Source organism: Crocodylus siamensis, chromosome 3 (genome assembly GCF_052110815.1).
Source record: "Crocodylus siamensis isolate JL-2025a chromosome 3, ASM5211081v1, whole genome shotgun sequence".
NCBI classification, from domain to species: Eukaryota; Metazoa; Chordata; order Crocodylia; family Crocodylidae; genus Crocodylus; species Crocodylus siamensis.
In genome coordinates, this window is record NC_143397.1 from 151,666,088 (window position 1) to 151,681,323 (window position 15,236).

The 15,236-nt window shown below is 42.8% G+C and overlaps 1 pseudogene; it reads right to left on the bottom strand.

Moving 5' to 3' along the window:
- Window positions 1-1,191: 1,191 nt before the first annotated feature.
- Window positions 1,192-15,236, bottom strand: part of LOC149869003 (syndetin-like) — a 39,826-nt pseudogene continuing 25,781 nt past the window's right edge.

Here is a 15,236-nt window from a genome sequence, read left to right on the forward strand (position 1 = left end):
AAGAATGTTTTTCATAACAGTCTAATTAATAGTGCTTAAAGGGAGAATGGCTACATTAATGGTAAACTGCAAAGAGAGGCCAGGTTTGCCCTAAAGACTGTATTAGTAACAAGAACACTTTGCACAAGAAAAATAGTTACTGGTGATCCATGCAGCTAAAGCACAGAATCCTAAAATCTAAGAATGACTATCAACATAAATAGAAGGACCATAATATCTTGGCCTTTTGTGTCCCAACAGTAGCAGATACAGTCCAATCTACAGTATTCCCATCCTGGCCCTGTGAGACCCTCTTCAGGGTATCCAAATTAGCTGGCAGACCTAGATCTAGTCAAGTGGTTCTTAACCAGATTACCTATCCATAGTAAGGCAGGTCTCATCTTTCATCTAAGACAGTGATTTTCAACGAGGGTGCCATGAGATCCTTTTAAGGGTGTCAAATTTGCACTGTTAGGTGCACAAACACAATTCACAAGATAAACCCAGAGATTTCAAAGAGGAATCCGTAAGTGTCAAAAACCGTTCTGATTGGTTGTGGTCTGAGTTCTTTGAAACAGAAGAATCGCCCTATTACTTTTCTGTAGTAAAAAAGTATATATTAGTGAAAACTAAGCATGTGATTATACATTACAATTAGACCACATTAAGAGCACTTAGAAACTTGAATAATTACACATTAAGGATCATTAACAAGTACTAGATGCCTTCTAGGCCATTTAGAGAATCATCTTTGAGCTATGCAACCTAGTTCAAGTTAACTTCTGGATAGTCACCTAACAAAACCAAATCCAAAGTATAATTTGGGATATGGGTGGACTGATCTGTGGTCCTCCAATATCCTAAGAGGCACTGCTTCCAGGTGGACTAGCTATCATCCAGAACTCTATAACCCTGGACTGACAGCTGGGAACAGTTGAGCAACAAGTGAGTGGGGATGGGGAAGGGAGGGAGGCAGGCAGGAACGCAGGATTGGAAGTTTCATAGTTTCATAGTAGCTAGAGTCGGAAGGGACCTAGGTAGATCATCTAGTCCGACCCCCTGCCTTGGCAGGAAAGAACACCGGGGTCAGATGACCCCAGCAAAGTGCTCTTCAACAGATGTGAGATCAAGTCCTAGACATGGCAGTCAGGAAGTGTTTATCTCCTATGAACTCTTGTAATTTAAGTCTGTTTTATATTAATTTATATTTAAGTACATAATGACACTTTTAAACATAAAAGCACCAAATATTAACTTTATCCAAGCTAATACTATGTTATGACTCAGTCATTTACTCCATGACATTTTATTAAGAAATGGTAATAACAACTGCATCTTATTTTAATAATATGGAATGCGTCTATAAAGAAACATATAAGCAATGCATCCCAAAGTGACAGATTTTTTTTTTTTAAATTGCAAATACTACTTAAAATAACTGTTACCACGTACGGTGCAGAGGTCCTTGTACTGTAGCTTCTGAAATTTGGTGTCTGTGTTTCCTGCACACAGTTCTACATACCCAAGAACTACTTAAAAAACAGTGTTGTGAATGGCTTGAGTGAAGTGCATATGTAGTTGGTCCATTGCTGTCTGTGTCTTTCCAAGTAATCTATAAGCTTGCTGCACCTTGGTATAATGACTGATATCAAAGTTCTTGCATATTTTGGACAGAGCCACATCTAATTGTTCCTCTATTTGCTCCAAAGTGTCTTGCAGTTTAGAATTCAATTCACTTATACAACTGTAGTGTTTGAAAGTGCTGGCTGCTTTCTGACATTCCAAGCATAGTTGGATAGCTCCTGGATAATCCTCCTCCTCCAACATTTCACTTAAACGTACATCAGTTCTTTGCAGTGTTTTTATTATTCTCAGAGATTTTAGTAGCCCAATAAGCAATTGCCGTTTTCTTTGATTTGCAAGAAGCCCCAAGCTAGCTTGTGTAAAGCCTTCCTTTGCAGTGTTCAGGTGCCTTCTTCCATTCGTGCAAATGACAGCAGCTAACTGAAGGCCAGTCTGTAAAGATGTAACACGTTCAAGTTCCTTAGCATATTCAGGCTGCTTTTCAAGAATCAAGTCTGCAACCTTTTTAGATACAGCGGCTTGTTGTTGCTTTAATTTATCTCTGGAAGTGGAGGGGAGGGGGAGGGAGATGGAGAGGGCAGGTGAGAAGAATATGAGTGGGGAATCTGCTGTGCTGCTGGCCCCCCGCCGCCCCGAATTGTTTCCTCTACCTCCTGATTGCTCACCTGCCACCCCAGTCACTCCCTCTGTTCCCCATTGGCTCCTCCACCCCTGGGTCACTGCCCTGCTGCCCCTATTATCCTAAGAGTGGCAGAGGGGCTAGTGGAGGGTCTCCCTCCATCTAGCCTGCTCCTGGAATCCCTGAAAACCCTACCACCCCTGTGCACCCAGATCCAGCTCCTGCTGGGCCCTGCAGTTGAAGGGGGTAAGGGCAAAGATTCGTTGGGTAGCTGTGGGGCTTAGTGGGGGCTGGATGCACAGGAGTGGTATGGACTAGGGAGCCTAGGTACAGCCAGGGATGGGAAGCCCCCTCCCCGGCTCCATCACTGCTTTCTGACCAGTTGAGTGTGCAGAGCAGCAATCTGGGGGTAGAGAGATCAATCCTAATGTGGAAGCGGGATTCAGGGTCCAATGGGAGGCAGTGGGGCCATTTGGAACGCAGAGGCAGTGATCCAAGCAGCACAGGGGCTCCCTTCCATCTCCTCTCCAGCCTATACTGTGGCAAGAAAGCTGGTGAGCAGGGTGGGCATGGAGCAGGTTTGCAGTTCCTAGCCACACCCATGCTCACCAGACCTCCAGCAACAGGTCTGAGCAATGCACATTACGGAGAGTATTAAACCTGAATATGTGACCAAAGATCACAAGTACTTGTTAATCCTAACACAGACTAACATTCCTTGGAATTAGCATCTACTAAGTAACGTGTAATATAAGGGCTCACATCTTCTGAGGGGTGCCTCAAGTCCAAAAAAGGCTGAGAACCACCGATCTAAGAATTTTGTACTTTCTTGGTTGGCGACAGAGCAGGCAAGAAGTTTGTAGTGATCTGGAAAGGGAAAGGAAATTCCTCCTCTCAGCTTGCTCTAGCCAAGCAGGACAGTCACTCTCTTCATACTACTGCTGTTTCCCTCTGGAGATAATTCCATTCAAGTTAAAATAACTTCAGTCATTGGAAATCATTCAGATACCAGATAAAGTCATTCTGAAAGGATCCAACTATGTCAAAATCTCACTGAACTTCAGCAGGATTTGGAACATGAAGTGCTTAGGCACCATTGAAAACAATCATACCCTTTGCATTTTATACTTACTGCATGGCACAGCAGTAATTAATATTAATGCGGTTATTTCCTTTGAATAAGTGGGCATCATGACAGGCAACAGAGGGTCCTTTATATATTCAATCCTATTAAAAATACACAAGGAAATTTTTAATCACCTTTCCCCACCTCAAAGATTTTAAATTTAGCTGAGACATCCCTCCCTTTCCCTCCTACCCCCTCAATCACTCTCCACCCATCCTAAACTGAATGCTACTTTATTCTTTACATACTAGCTTTCATTAAGCAATTGACTGATAATAAGAACTGCTAATAAGAATTGAGTTTATAGTTGTTGCTAAGGGTGGAAGCAAGTAGGCCTGTTGCTGTCTTTCCATATAGAAAAGTTAAGAGTATATTCAATATTCAATAAACAGGGGCCTGCCAAGGGAAGGCTTTCACTCCCACCCTCCCCATTAAACGGTATATTGTTAGCAATTACAGGGAAATTACCAATTCAGAGTTCTGTTAGCTATAGACGTCATTGGATTACATTTAACTCAGCTATAAGTATAAACTGATTGAAGGTTTGTGCTTGAAAGCTGCTCTAAGCTACATATTTACACACTTGATGCCTATTTCTTATTAGAGGAAAGGACAAAGAGTCTCAAGAGGTTCAGCCGTGTCCTTGAAAAAACCCCAAAACAAAACAAAACAAAAACCAAAACTCAGTCCTCCCTCCCCAAACACAATTTCCTGGTTCAGCTGCCCCAGAAAGATACTCTGTAGCCACGCATGTTCTCTCTCCATCTTCATGCTTGTTTGTGATGCAGAAATACTGATACATACCACCTGTGCTCTCCCATATTATGGGGTTTGGTGAACATTTGATTAAGTAATTAGAACAGTTTTAGGCTCTTTGCATTTCCAGAATGGAGAAAAAGGAGCTTAGTGAAGGCTCTGGTTTGCCCAGTAAAGCTTCATGAGGTGCTCATCCTAGAACCTAGATGGAACCTCACCATTGGTTTAAATGCCTGAAGTTTAAAGCCAAGAATTCAAATTGGTTTCAAAACCAAACATAACTGCAAGAACAGTTAAGGATAAGTATTTAAATGAAGAATCAAATAAGAGGCTGTTGATATCAAAGTCCTCTAAATTACATTATATATCAGAAAAGGATTCGGCTATGCCATGCCACATTGATAACTGTGTAGTAAATGCATCAAAGGTCTAGGAGACCTGAGATGTGGACAACTAACTTCTCCTACATCTTTGAGACTTTGGGTAAGTTACTTTATCTCCATTTCTCCCCCATCTGTAGTTATTTGAATTATAAAATTCTTTGCTACTAAAAATGTCCCTTGTTTGTGTTCCTATTGTACCAAGAATGAGAGTCTTAAACTTCACTGGGATTGTTTGGCGCTACTGTAATCCAACTATTGTAGCCTAAAGTTTTGTTAAGGTATCTCAGTTAACGTAAAGACAACTGACAATCCCAAATGTCAAGTCACTTGGATGAGGCAATTTGCACCTATATGACTGGAGAGAATGAAATCTCAAGTGTATCAAGTGATCCTTAGATTCATCTCCCAAGCCTTTGCAACTTGTCTTTAATAGTTAACAGATAAAGTGAACAGACAGTAGTGTGGAAGTCTCTGTCCACATGGGGCAATTGTCCAGGCTAGAACTCAGGATCATCTCCTTGCCAGAGAACTGTCTCAAAAAGCCAGACACTTTCTGGCTTCTTTTCTTCCTCCTGGCCCTATACATATTATTCTCTTTGCTACCTAGGGACCCCAAGAATGGACTAGATAATACCTAACCTGTGGTGTGGAGGCTAGAGTACTTTACTGGGAAGTCAAAGATTCATATTCAAGCCCCCTCTCTTGATATGGCCACTCTAGGACCCAAATTTCCCCACTTCCTAGACACAGCTGTTGCAGCTAAAAAGAAAGACCACCCTCCTCCCCTATTTCCCCATCCTGGCTGAGTACATGCCTGAGTACCCACATATCTGCCTGGCCAACATATAACCTACTGAATATACACAGTATCTGTGTAGATGCTTACCTATCCACACTGTACAGCAAATTGTAATGCCATGTATTTGAATTAAACACTGCCATTTGGGCAAATAAAAAGGTAATAGAATTCACCAATCATCTTATTGGGGAAACACTAAAGAAATTCAACCCCTTTAACAAAAAGAAGATTGAAAAATGATTTGATTACATGTTTGGCACTTTGATGAAAGGAAGTAGGAGGCGCTGAATTTTATTTGATCAAGGGAACAGAGGCATAACAGGAATTAACAGCTGTAAGTTAAAACTAAACAAATACAAGTTAGAAGTCAAGCACACTGTTTGTTAAACCAGTAAAGAGAAACAATAGATTCTCCATCTCTCTCAGATTTTTTTTTTAAAGGAAGTTGGTTTGGGGGCATTTCTGATCTCCATATGTGCTCTTTTTAGAATCTTTTATTATTTTAGATTCAACTGTGCAGTTTCTAATAACTGCATAGTGTAGAATGTAACAAACTATTTGGAGAAATGTGTATTTAGTGACATTTAACTAAATCCTCCTGATATCACATGGGACGCTGTGACTATATTCAATATAACTTCAGTGGTATTTGAGTAAATGCTTAAAATTAAGTACATAAGTGTTTTGGTGAATCTGAAACTCACATACTCATTCTCTTCTTTGAGAGGTGTACAGATAGTACTACCCAATTACTGCTGAAAACTCAATAGTTACCAAGAGTACCAGAGTGAAATACAAAATGTTTTCCCCAGTAATAATCAGAATTATTTCTATTCTTAAAATTGTGGTATCTTTTATAATACATTTGCCTTATAAGGGCAGCATGGTATAGGTAAAGTGAACATCTTTCCCAGTTTAGCTGGGACAGTCCCAGATATAGGAGGCCAGTCCTGGCTGGCTGAGAATTATAATGGGCAACCCAGAAATGCAGGGTAGGGAGTCAGAGTGGTGCAGAACAAGCCAGCTTGCAAGTGGCAGGCCTTTCTGGAAGGTGGCCCAGGTCCCTGACCACTGATGAGAATCAGGGGTGGGGGGTGGGGGGGGAAGAAATAAGGCAGTGTCCCAGATGTCGGAGGGGGAGGGGTGGAAATAGCCTTGCTTGTCCAGGATCTCCTTATGGTCAGCCTTAAGGCTGTGCAAAACACCATCATTTCGTTTCAACATCCATTTCACCATTTTGAAGGGACAGTGTTTTGTTTAGTAGTTTCATTTCATTTTGAAGTACATTCCATTTCATTTTATCAAAACTGTTTTGCTGTTTCGATGCATTACGATGTTTCGCCCACAGGCTATAATGGGGAATCATGAAGATGCCTAACACTTTGTAATTTCTTGCCTGATTCAGATGAAAAGTGCAGGATTTTTAGCCCCTTCTGAGGGCATGAAGCCTGCCACGTTTCAAGGAGATAGGTACAGAGGTTAGTGGGAAACTGTACCTCAAACTGTTCGAAGCAAAACTCGTGACGTGAGTGTGAAGGCACAGGGGGATAAAAACAGCAGGCATGGTAGCCCCTGGTAAGGTAGGAAAACTGACACTTACCAGTAGTCTCAGCCTCCTCTCATCTAGCATGCAGACTCAAGGGCCCGCACCCCTGCGAGGGCTGCTGGGCAGTGCTGGACTCCTCCCAGGGGTGCAGGCCCCTGGATTTGCATGCCGGAGGACAGAAGGCTGTCCTGGCACCTGGGACCAGTGTTGGGCATACCCCATGCCCAACAATAGGGAAGATTCGTGCTGCCACTGGTCCCAGGTGGCAGAGGCAGCCTCATCTCATCCAGCACACAGATCCAGGGGCCTGCAGCCCCATGGAGCTCATCCCAGTGGTGGGGGGCAGGGAGAGCCAGGGTTGTGCTCCCCACCAGGCTGAGCTTCATGGGGCTGCAGAGCCGTTCAGAGCACAGCCTGGTGGTGGGAGGCGGGCAGTCATGGCCGTGCTCTACCTCCCGTCACCGGGATGCTCTCCATGGGGCTCTGCGGCCCCAGAGAGTGCAATCCAGCAGCAGGAGGCAGACAGAGCCAGGGCTGTACTTCCTGCCAAGCTGAGCTCCCTGGGGATGCAGAGTCTTTGTATTTTTTTGCAATAAAAGTTAGACTACGTCTTAAATCCTACTCCTGGGATCAAGGTGAAAATTGGTCATTTGATGAGTTGGACTGAGAGGTTTTAAAGAGTGAAGCATTGCATAAAATAGTTTATTTTTTTTTAAAAAGTCTGCATTTTTTTTCTGATCCGAAAAAAATAAGCCAAGCATCCTGACAGTGCTAGAACACCAGAAAAGGCATTTAAAAAAATTCACAATACAGTATGCATAGTTCACATCACCTTTCTTCATTTGCCACAATGAGAAAAGAGCAGAAGGGTGGTAAGAGCAGTCATTAAACTTCTGTTCCACTACAGATCTTTTTTATGCATTTGAGATTGTTCCTGGGCCTTCATGGTGTACAGACATAAGTACATGTATGAGAAGCTCCATACACCCAATGCAGAGTCAATCCAAGACCGGGGTGGTGGGCTGAGTGCCCACATGCATTCATGCATGTGCCCCAGCCCAGCAAGTCAGTCCGTGGAGGAGGGGAGGGAGGAAAGGGGGCTAGATCAAGGACCCCATGGTGAAGGACAGTGTCACAGAGGCAGGAGCAGGGGTAAGTTGAGTGGGGCCACAGCTAGATGGGACTTAACTGCTGGGGAGGCACACCCTCAAATAATTTTTTCTCCCTCTACCTCGATATGCCACCCCCCTCCTTCCCACCCCACAGACTTACCTGCTGGGTGTGGAGGGGTAGGTGAGGTTGGTGGCAGCACATGGTAGATCTTGGAATGCTTTCAAATGCCAATGGTGATCTACTTAAAAAATGTTGGAGACCACTGGTTTAGACTGATTGCCAGTCACCAAGACCAGGTCTGTAATTGTAAGGTTGGCACTGGGACAAGCTAAGTTTAAAACAGGTTGCCATTTTGAGCCCAATTTAACCTCTTGAATGTCTGTACTTAGCCTTAGCATCTCTAGACAATCATGCTATCTGGAGATGGAAGAAGTGGTTCATGCCCCACCACTGAAAGGTTTCAAGAGAATTCTGCATCTTCTTTCAAGCTCTGATTGGTATCAGTTTGAGAGACAGGGCTAGATAACTAGATCATTGATACATGGTAATTTTTCTGTCCATATTTAATCACCCAAAAGGATTAGGAAGTTTTGACTACTAATGATCAGAAATGAAAAGCATTTCTAATAGGGATGGTTTTGTTACAGCAATTGTTGTAACGAGGTAGCTCTTTCCTTTCTCTACAAGTGGTTAGATCTCAACAAGTAGCTGAGCAACATTTCATGTCCTATTTTAAGTTTGGGAGCTATAACTTTTGAAGACTTTTTCCTACCGCAGGACAGGTTTCACAGACAGCACACATTTTTCTCCAAGTCTAATGCACATCTCATTGTACAAATTCAGATTTATATGTAGTTACATCTTTCTGAAAAGCCAGCTATGCAATTTTTCCATGTCAATTCATGTTAATGCTCTTTGTGATTTGGTCCCCATGGAGAACTATGGCACACAGAAAAAGTTCTTTTTTGCATAATTCTCCAAATAACAAGACTCAAAAATTGGATAACTCAACTCTCCACAGCGTGCAATTATATTTAACAAGACCAGTTGTTAGTGTAAAGGATATTTTAACTCAAGAATATCCCATTGAATTGATTATATGAATATTTAAACATTGGGAACAACATTCTGCTTATAGGTGCATTGTTCATAGTATAAACAGAAGAACTTTGATTGATATGCATGTACTCTTCAGAAAAAGAGGTCACTGATATGTTTCATGCTTTAAAAGTTGAATCTACTCCATGGTATATGGAATGCATACTTTTCCAAAGTAGAATGATCCATACCAAGGATTTTGTCATGGAAAATGTAATGCCAAAGTCAAAAGCAGAATAATTAAGCTTACTTTGTAGCTGGAAACAGTCATATTAGAAAGCATTTATAAATTAAAGTAATTAAAATACAATTTAGCTGACTTGAATCACTGCTAGGGTTTATGAAGCAGACAAAAGCATTGAAAATGAAATAAAGAATGCCAGGTAATCGCATGAGTTGTTTAACTGAAACACCTGAAGTGATATTCACCCTCTTAATACTGGTATTTTTTAGATTTCCAGACTTGCAACTATTTATGGACGCATTTCATTAATTCCAGTGAGACTTAAAGGTTGAGACATGCACTAGAGACAAGACTTACCTGCACTTCCTGAATTGTCTGAGTATTCTGCCCTGATGTAGGTCTTTATGCGACTAAACAGTTCTTTTTCTGTAGCAATGTAGTACAACATTTCTACAATGAACTCCTGGTAAGTAGAATCAAGAGACTGAACAAAACTACTACATATGGCACTGCTTCATCACTATCCTAACTTCATGAAAGAAGCTGAAAGAGAAATTAGAGATTAGTATGTTTGGAAGAGATAAGGTATGGTTTAGTATTCTGCATATGTTAATAGGATATCGTTCAAGGCAACATTAATTTTGTTCTTCCCATGAGATTTAATTAATTCCATTTTGATGAGGTTTATCATGTATTCTTTGTTTTACTATATTGTAAATCTTTGTAAAAATGATTAAATAATGCAATTAGCTTATTTTTTTAAATTTTCTAATATTGATTTCAGGAGCCCTAATGCTTTTGTTTAATTCAGTTAGGAATATTGGCCTTAACATGATATAATTCAGGCATTACATTAAAATGAATTTAGCATGGGAGAGAGAGAACTCCAAGAAGCTGTATCCATAGAAAAGGGAGATGTTAACACAGGATGAAGAGTAAAGCAGACAAATTCATTGATTTAAAGAATATTGTTACTACAGTGAATGCTAATAGTATATCAGGATATGTTCTATGGTATTTCTATATGCCATGCTATTCCTTTGCTATGATGCATTAGAGATTTTCATGATGCATTCTTATGATTTTTGTTATCATTCTCTATATAAAATTTGTTCTAAAAAGAGAGTCTGAAAAATATGAAAATTAATAGTAATTACTATTATATGAATCTAAAGAATTTCACATTTTCAAACAACTCTTATGAAAACTATTGAAACCAGCAAAAAGCAATACTCATTGTGGACAATTTGAATGGGTAAAATCCTAACCTTATTCAAGTCAATTGCTAAACTGCCAGTGTTTTAGAATTAGTTGATACAAATCTGCTTCCATTAGCTCCAGCAATATTATGTAGAAATTTTGATTTCAGGAAATTTTTTCTGGATTTATTCTACTATTAAACAAAGAAATATGGCCCAACTTTATGCTATAGCTCAAATTAAAATGCAGATTAAACTTCATAATACTGGTATTTTCTTTGCAAATCTTCCTGAATAGTTCTACCTATCTCTTCTGTAACCTGACCATTATTAATAAGGCTTTTCATATACCACATACTGATTTTAGAGCCCCTGAGCTAAGTTTTGGTAACAAGGTGAGAAAACTGCTCAGCAAAAAAAAGGAGGTACAGCAGTTATCAAAGATGGGCTGGATGAGCTGGCTAAATTTTACTGAAGCCCAAGAATAGTGTGTAGTATAAAATATAATGGCCTGCATTAAATTTACGACATGGAAACTTAATGTTAGAAAAAAAAGCTGAAATGAAAAGAAATGCTTTCTCTATAACTGCTTTTGTACTCATTAGGTCTGTGTGAAACAGCACCATTTCCTTTTGACTTCTGTTTTGCCGTTTCAATGGGACAGTGTTTTGTTTTGAGTTTCATTTCTCTCCAAAATCGCTGCTCTGTTTCACCATTTCACCCATAGGCTATAATGGGGAAGCATGAAACTGCCTATAACTTTGTCATTTTTGGCAGATTTAGATGAAAACAGCAGGGATGGCAGTCCCTTCTGAGAGCATGAAGCCTGCCAGGTTTCAAGGAGATGGGTATAGGGGCTTCTGGGAAACTGCACCTCAGGCTGCTGACAAGCAAAACTCGTGACATGGGTGACACTGTGTGTGTGTTAAGGCATGCCCTCACTGGCTCTGGGGTCTCTACGTGACACGTCAGCGTTCCCCAATAAGGCTACCTCCTCTCCTACAGCCTCAGCTCAGTCCACCACTTTCAATGACAACAGGTAAAATACCTTAGTGAGGAGCAGCACAGTAGCACCAGCAGCCTCCCAAGCAGCCAAACTGTGACAGAGCCTTTCTTTCCTCTCCTGCAGGAGATTCTTCTCCATCCAGCATGTGTGTTAAGGCACACCCCCACTGTGTCCTTTCCTTCCTCTTCCCCCTCCTCTTCTTACTTTGTTTCCCTGCAGACAAGTCCAGCTTCAGCTTCAAAACTCAAAACATTGTGAAATGTTTCAACTGTCCTCATTTCATTTCAAGGCTGTTTTGAAGCTCTTTGTTTCATTTTGATTTGTTTTGATCTTGAAATGAAACAGCCAGGGAAATTTCACACAGCCCTAGTAGTCATGCCTTTTTAGTGTCCCAGTTCAACTCATTTTTGGGCGAGTATTTGACTAGAATGTGGTTTCTCAATTACTACCAAAGATATACTACCAAAGCCTTCCTGGACTTTCAGAAGGCCTTCGACACTGTCTCTCACCCTGTTCTTATTAAGAAACTGGGGGACTGTGGTGTCAATACCCACACAGTCAAATGGGTCGCCAACTGGCTGGAGGGCCGCACCCAGAGAGTGGTGGTGGATGGGTCATTTTCGACCTGGAGGGATGTGAGCAGTGGGATTCTGCAGGGCTCGGTCCTTGGGCCCGCACTGTTCAACATCTTCTTCAGTGACTTGGACGAGGGGGTAAATAGCACCTTGTTCAAATTTGTTGATGACACTAAGATGTGGGGGGATGTTGGCATGCTAGAAGGGAGGAATAGGCTGCAATCAGACCTAGACAGGTTACAGGGGTGGGCAGATGAGACTAGGATGGGATTCAACACAGACAAGTGCAAGGTGATGCACCTGGGGAGGAACAACCTGCACCATACCTACAGGCTGGGGAACTCCCTTCTCATCAGTACAGAGGCAGAAAAGGATCTTGGAGTCATCATTGATGCCAAGATGAACATGAGCTGGCAGTGTGGGGATGCAGTCAGGAAGGCCAACCACACCTTGTCATGCATTCACAGATGCATATCAAGCAGGTTCAGGGAGGTGATCCTCCCCCTCTATGCAGCACTGGTCAGGCCACAGCTGGAGTACTGCGTCCAGTTCTGGGAGCTGCACTTCAAGAGGGATGTGGACAACATGGAGAGGGTCCAGAGGAGGGCCACTTGCATGATCAGGGGACAGCAGGGCAGACCCTATGAGGAGAAACTATGGGACCTGAACCTGTTCAGCCTCCAAAAGAGAAGGCTGAGGGGAGATCTAGTGGCCTGTTACAAACTAGTCAGAGGGGACCACCAGGCACTGGGGAAGTCCCTGTTCCCCCGTGTACTACCAGGAGTGACCAGCAATAATGATCACAAGCTGGCAGAGGGTAGATTTAGGCTAGATATCAGGAGGCACTACTTCACGGTCAGGGTGGCTAGGATTTGGAAACAACTTCCAAGAGAAGTGGGGCTGGCTCCTACCCTGGAGGTCTTTAAGAGGAGGCTAGATGAACACCTGGCTGGGGTTGTTTGACCCCAGTACTCTTTCCTGCCATGGCAGGGGGTCAGACATGATGATCTGCTCAGGTCCCTTCTAACCCTAGAAACTATGAAACTACTATATCAGTATGTTTTAAAAAATGAATTGGTTATAAAACTTCATGTTGCAAAAAGCAACAGCTGCTCTACCATGTAGTACTACATCTCCTTGTCCCCCCACTGAGTGCCATGGACATCATTTTCTTTTATTTCTTTGAAGCATATGCATGTCCATTACTGGAGGATTCTAAAGCAGAGGTTTTCAACCTTTTTAAAGGGAACATGCCCCTTCTGGGTACACTTCTGGCAGCATGGGAGGGATTAGTGGCAGATGGATGCAGAGCAGTGGGCGAGCTTGCATGCAGCAGTGTGGGGTGGTAGATGGCAGCAGCTAGCTCTCCCACCTCCCCCATGTCTGCCCGTGCAGCTGGAAAAGAAGAGCCGCTGCCCTCGCCCCTTCCCCCAGCCCTGCTCCTGGGAGGTGGCAGTGCAGGGTGGTGAGTGGTAATGCTCTGTCCCTGCTTGCCTGCATGTACCCTCTAACCCCTTCCCAAGTACCCCCAGGGCTATGTGTACCCCTGGTTGGCAATCCCCATTATAAAGCATCCATTTCAATCAGGGGTTGGCAATATAGGGCCTGCAGGATGGATCTGGCCTATGGAACCATTGGAGTGTGTCTCTGGTGATGGGCCCAAGGCTCTGAAAAATCAGCAGTATGCAGTGGAGAGCATTCATATTAGCAGTTTCTGCCTGGAAGAGATCAGTCTGCAATATCTGGCTTCAAGGCATTCTTGTCCTTGCAATGACTTGGTGATCACATTAACAGGCATCATGTGAAGAAGCCAAATTATTCCAGACTAGTAAAATACAGGACCAAGACAGAAAGTAAAGATGGTCATAACTAAAAAGGAATCACCACAGTGGTGATAATTCATTGGTGTTTTTTTTACCAATTCAGGAACTGCTTGACTAGGGACAGACATTATACAACCAGTTTAAGTGATTAGAAACTGGTTTAAACCTGTAACAGAACAGATGTTCAGTGCACATAAACCAGATTAAAAATGGCTGAAACCAGTTTGAGATAAACCTGGGTAAATGTAGTATCAGACTCAACTGATTTGGCTTAAACCGGTTTATGCGATGTCTGTCCCAGATCCCTTGCTGGTTTAAGATAACCCAGACTGCCCCAGCATCCCAGCATGCTCTCTGGGCTGGGCTGAGCTCTCTACTCCACAGCAGAGCTGGCTCCTCCCCTCCCCTCCCCTCTGCTCCCTGGCTGGAGCTCTGGCAAAGGCTGCAGGCACAACAGGGTCTGCCTGGCTTTTCCCTGACCCCGCTCCCCCTCATTGCTGCTTGAGCAATCTCTCACAGCACAGACCCCATCCCCACAGATCCTAGACATGTGGTATGCTAGTTAATGCCAAGAGGTGTCTGTGTGTGTCTCCAGTTTCACTGGAACAAGCAGAAAGACCAGTGGCTGCTTAGAGCTTTTTGGAACCAATCAACAGGGCAGCTGGTAAGCTGTTTCAGAAGAGTTTGAACTAATGTAGAGAAGCTATTGTTTTTTGATGAGGTGATAAACACTGTTATCTTCCTGCTGGCTTGCTTATCTGTCAGTTTGCTGCGGACAGCGTAAAAAAGCAGGGAGGGAGATTGAAAAGCTCTGCGTCATCAGATACATGCACTGCACACAGCCTCTTGCCTCAGAGTGCTAGAAGGGCTCTGGGATCTGGCAACGCTCCTGGCCCTTACGCAACAAGCGGTGAAAAGCCTGGGACCATGAAGGCAGAGTGGGGGTTTACACCCCTCCCTACTCAGAGCATCCCGTCGGGGCCTGGCCCCCTCCTCAGCTCAGCACTCTAGAAGGGAACAGAGGGCTGCTCTAGCACCCCCCACCCCAGCTTCTAGCCTGAGCCAATATATTTCAGGCATATTCCTGAATTTTCTCAATCCAGACAATGTCTGTGCAGTTACAAACCAGTTCAGCCTAGCCAGGTTGAACCTGCAAAGATTGAATCAACTCAGGCTCAGGATTTTTGAATGTCTGTCCCTAGACCTTGTCACTATGAATGATCAAAATTACAGTGCTTGCACAGTTCATTGCAGCTGCATTTTTCCTCTGGCATTGTTACCTTCTCTTTTGAATAGCAATTAAAGAACATTTACAGTACCCTAAATTCAGTTCTAAGGAATAATATATTTCCTTTATGGTATAAATAAAGCCTTAATAATAACAACTACTGATATTTGTTATTTATATTGTCATCGGAACCTAAAGAGGTTTAAGAGAGCAGCTCT